The sequence below is a fragment of the Setaria italica genome, chromosome IX (genome assembly GCF_000263155.2).
Source record: "Setaria italica strain Yugu1 chromosome IX, Setaria_italica_v2.0, whole genome shotgun sequence".
Lineage (NCBI taxonomy): Eukaryota > Viridiplantae > Streptophyta > Magnoliopsida > Poales > Poaceae > Setaria > Setaria italica.
The window spans coordinates 31,546,518-31,551,933 of record NC_028458.1 but is presented as its reverse complement, the minus strand read 5'-3'; the positions used below and the strand labels follow the sequence as shown (position 1 = coordinate 31,551,933).

The 5,416-nt window shown below is 45.5% G+C and overlaps 1 pseudogene; it reads left to right on the top strand.

Moving 5' to 3' along the window:
* Positions 1-1,216: 1,216 nt before the first annotated feature.
* On the top strand, positions 1,217-1,943 carry LOC111258457 (annotated as a pseudogene).
* Positions 1,944-5,416: the final 3,473 nt, after the last annotated feature.

Genomic DNA, 5,416 nt, shown 5'->3' with positions numbered 1-5,416 from the left:
GTTTTAGACCGGCAACCGGCCTAGGGGGTACCCTAGGTGGTCTTTTATGCGGTAAGGGTCGTCGAGAATCAAGGAATCAATGGTGACGCAAGGAACACGATTTAGACAGGTTCGGGCCGCTAGATCGCGTAATACCCTACGTCCTGTGTGTTGGTTTGTATTGATCTTGGGGATTCATCTGAGGGAGGTCCCTGCCCAGCCTTATATACGCGGGAGGGCAGGGTTACAAGTCTGAGTCCTAGTCGGGTACTATTACAGAGTTCTACTCGGCATCTGGGCCGAGTAGTTTTCCATAAACATACAAGACTAGTCCGAGGAGGATACGCCTATCCTTGTTCTGATCTTGTCCGAGTACGCCCCTTAGTGGGCCGTCCAAGGCCTACTCATGGGCCTGGGGAGTATGCCCGACACAGACGACCCACCTTATCCTTCTATCCCAATTCCCACGTATGAGATGACAATGAAGGACGTATGGCTCCTTGGTAGCCGGTCGTGCTGCGCTTGTGACCTTTTAGTGCTTGCCTCTACCTCCGGCTGTTGGGGCTTGTTAGCAAGTAGCGATAGTAGCCATGGCGGGAGGGGGGGCGGGCATCCCATCCAGGGGAGATCTACATGGGGGGTTTGGGGGCTCCAGCCTCCCTAAAGCATGCAACCCATGGAATCCCTTGCAATTTTTGGACATTGATCAAGGAGAGGAAGAAGAAAAGAGAGTGGAGGAAGAAGAAGAGAAGAAGGTGAGAGAGGAAGAAAAACAGGAAGGATGAAGTGGATAGGAACCCCTAGCTTGTCAGCCTGCCTCCGCCACTGATCCCATTAGAATTGGAAGTGGATGCGGAGTCCTCCCCTACTTGCCGCTGATGTGCCTTGCGGCCCCTTATTGGAGTCGGAGTGGTTTGATTTTGTGATGCAAGCAATTCAGAGTCCTGATGGATGCTTGAAGGTTGGACATTTCTCTACGCAAAGGTGGGCTATTAGTTGACTGCTTGCTTCTGAATTTGGTGGATATGGCATGGAATTTTGCCACTTTTGACAGCGGGGACTAGGAGCGCAGAGCACGCATGTAAGGTGTTCGAGAAATTGTGACGACTAGCACCGACTAAAAGCGGAGCAGCATGGACATTGTGTAGGTCGTCACCTCGTCGATGCAACTATTGTCGGTGATGGTGAAAGCTCCATGCTAAAATCACCAAGGTGAGGAGAGTCCTGCAGATGAGCAATGCCGCAATTGGAAGGGGCTTATCAGGGTGGTGTAGAGCTTGATCCATGGTGCGAGTTCATGAGATACATCAACCTGATTGGGAATGACGTTAACTGGAGGCTAGAGCTACAGGACCTGACCCAGAGCATCGACAATGCTGTAGCTCCGACCAAGAGCACACCATTGTTGATTCCTTGGTGAAGGTCAAGTTTGAGCATGGCTAGCTATAGTTGAAGAAGAGTAGCTATGTTAGAGAGCTATTGGAAAGGATCGGTGGTCTTCGAGTTGTATTGTCGGGTTTTCCGGCATTGGAAAGTCTCGACTTGCTTGATAGATAGCTTCTTATCCACCTGGTCACTTTTTAGATGGGGGCAGTTTAGGACAGTGGTGCAACAACGTAGCATGTAAAGGGAGCAAAAGTGAATACTATGTGCAAGTAACTTGTGCAGATTAGTTCCATGACTGTCAATGAGGAGATGGGAAGAGATCTTGATGATGTCTCTATTGCTTGCTCCATACATCATTGGTCACAATTAGCATGGTGGATCCTACTTGATGAAGTTTGCTTGCAAAACACTGATGATCGCTTTACAAAACTATATGATAATGATTAACGATGTCTTGCTATAACAAGGGATGAACAATCTACAAGATTGCAGAAACTAAAAAGGTGGTAATATCCAAAGATGATATTAAAGAGATTAGCAAGGGCCACGCTCATAGAGCTCCACAATGGCACGAGTGATGTTAAAGAGCAAAACTATACCTTGATCAAAGAAGCTTTCAATTCTTTTGAAATGTTGCCTAATGAATTAGCTAATGGCATGTACTCATGCTTAAATGTTATTGTTAATGAGCTAAATGCAATAGGTTTGACCAAGCTAACTGATGCGGATGTCACAAGAAAGATCATCCATGTTCTTCCCAAGGATAAGTACGCCGCCATCATCACCTACTTCCATTGTTTTGAAGACATGAACAAGTTGAAGCTAACAAAAGTATTGAACAAGATAATTGCTCATGAGCTATCTATGAAGATTGGCAAAAACCCTTCTCCCTCAAGTCATGATGTTGGTACATCAAGCAAATAAGAGAAGGAGAAGGAAAATAAAACTATAGATAAGAAAGAATCTTCCACGTCAAGCAAGAAAGCTCAAGAGCAAGAATCAAGTTCAAGCTTGAGCTCAAGTGAAGCTTCAAGTTCAAGTAATGAAGAAGAAGAAAGTGATGATGAGGCGGAAGATGAAGAGGATGATCAAACAAGTAGTAGCAACTCCTCCGATGATGAAGAAATCAAGCAACTTGTGAAAGGAGTGAACAAGCTACTCAAGAAACTCAACTCCAAGGGTGTCCCTATGGAACAATTGATTCATCACAACATAAGGAAGAAGATGGAATGCCTTAGTTTTGGTAAGGAGGGACACTATATTGAATATTGTCCGCTCATGGAGAAGAAGCGCAAGCAAAGAAAGAAAGAGAGAAAAGAAAGGAAGACATAGAAGAAGGCAAGCAAGAAAAGGGCCTTCACAAGCATTGGAAGGGGTGTGTTTGATATGACAAGACTAAATGATGAAGAAACCCACCACAAGCCACGTGCCTTCTTATCATCATCAAGCTCACCACACATTTGTCTAATGGTCAAAGATATGGGTAGCGATGTAAGTGATGATGACTCCTCTCCTTCTATTCATGAGCTTGCGGATCTTTTCCATAGACAAGAGGTAACTATAACAAAACTTCTTTCTAAGACCAAGGAACTCAAAGGAAAATTGACTAGCTCATCATCCAATTATAAAGAATTGGTCGGAAAGTTTGATGAGGTCATTTTCCAAAATGATGAGCTAACTAAGAAAATTGAGGTCCTTGAACAAGCTAAAACTACCTCTAACAAGGCATCCACACTTTTTTAAAATAAATCTAAAAATGATGCCTCTACTTCTTGTATTGATTTAATTGATAAATCTTGCTCACCATCTTGCAATAAGACTTGTGCCAAGAATGTTATTGTAGAAACATGTGATGAATTGATAAATCTTGCTCACCATCTTGCAATAAGACTTGTGCCAAGAATGTTATTGTAGAAATATGTGATGATCTCATTGTTCAAGAAACTTATGAGCTCAAGCAAGAAGTGGAAAGGCTCATGGAGTACTTCACAAGGCTCAAGGGCAAGGAAAAGGCAAATGAGAGTAAGAAACAACCTCCTCAAGATTACCGTCCCAAGATGGTGAAGAAGCTTGAGAAGGGAGCAAGCGTGACTTGCTACTCATGCCATAAAGTGTTGGGATACGAGGTAGGCTACACTAGCGCAAATCAAAATTTCTACCGCGTATAACCAGGAAGAACTGCCGTATAAGGATCACGGGATTACCACTCGACGCACTACTGGTGCGGAAGATGTAGATATGCGTCGGTGCAGTGAAGACGATCACGTAGTCGTACGTAGTCGATCACGTCCAGCAGCTCCTCAGCAGCTCGTCCACGTGCAGCAAGATCGCCTCCGGTGCCACGGCTCGTCGTCGGCTCGTCGTGGCTCGTCGGCGGCTCGTCGATGGCTCGTCCAAGTGCTGCAGGCGCAACACCTCCAAGGTATCCACACGTGCAGGGAGGAAGCGTCGCAAGCCGGACTGCTAGATCCGCGAGTTGCAACAGGCGAGGGCGTGGGAGGCGCGGCAGAAGTGTTTTTCCAAAAGGTGTAAAACCCTAGGGCGCCCCCACCCCTCTATTTATAGGGGTTCCTGATGGGCCTCTGGATCCGAGGCCCATTAGTACTCCTAAACCTAATCCAACTCGGATCAGATCCGAATTGGGCTTCCAGCCCCTTAAGTGTGTGACCCTATGGGTTCGGATACGTATAGACATGGCCCGAGTACTCCTACTCGGCCCAATAGTCGGTAGCGGCCTCTAGCAAGACGTGCCAACTCCTATACGCATACGAAGATCATATCAGACGAACCATCACAACATAATATACATGCTATTCCCTTTGCCTCACGATATTTGGTCTAGCTTCAAGCCGACCGCTCTTTCTCGATCCTGTGATTCGGAATCCCTTTGTAGGTTAACTCTTAACCGTACGTAGCATGGCCATGCATTTTCTGATCCGATCACTCGAGGGGCCCAGAGATATCACTCTCAATCAGAGAGGGGCAAATCCCATCTTGATTGACCATGTCTCATAGCATGCTTCTTGACAAACCCGAAAGCTACCTTTATAACTACCTTGTTACGGCGTAGCGTTTGATAGCCCCTAAGTAGGTCGATCCACATCTAGAATACATGCGACAATCTCAGGTCTAAGGACAAAGCGTATATGTTGTTTAAAGAGAGAACTACTTCTCGTGTTGGGTCAGTCCTAACACATGTCTCAACATGTGTCCACATTATTAGTTCAACATCTCCATGTCCATGACTTGTGAAACATAGTCATCAACTAATACATGTGCTAGTCTAATATTCATGTGTGTCCTCACATGAACTCCGACTAGGGACAACTTTAGAATAACCATACAAGTAAAGAGTTTCACATACAATTCACATAATTGCAAATCAATTCAAGTAGCCTTTAATGGATATTCAATGAACACAATATACAAATCATGGATACAAATGGAATATCATCATCTCTATGATTGCCTCTAGGGCATACCTCCAACAGTCTCCCACTTGCACTAGAGTCAATCTAGAAGGTACCTAATACCCATAGCTCTTACATGCGCATCATGCTTAGCCTGCGGGAGTGGTTTTGTCAACGGATCAGAAATGTTCAGATCCGTGTGTATTTTGCATATCTTGGTCTCACCCCGGTTAACGAAGTCTCGAATGAGATGAAATCGCCACGTTACGTGTTTGTTCTTCTGGTGGTTCCTTGGCTCCTTTGCTTGCGCAATTGCCCCATTATTATCACAGTAGAGATTCAATGGGCTGGACGCATTCGGGAACACACCAAGCTCAATGAGGAAATTCCTTATCCAAACACCTTCCTTCGCGGCTTCCGAAGCCGCGATGTACTCGGCTTCTGTCGTAGAATCGGCCACCGTCTCCTGCTTGGAACTCTTCCAACTAACAGCACCACCATTTAGCGTGAACACAAATCCTGATTGTGACTTTGAATCGTCTCTGTCGGTTTGGAAACTAGCATCGGTGTAACCTGTTACAACGAGCTCCTCCTGACCTCCATAGACGAGGAACATATCTTTAGTCCTTCTCAAGTACTTA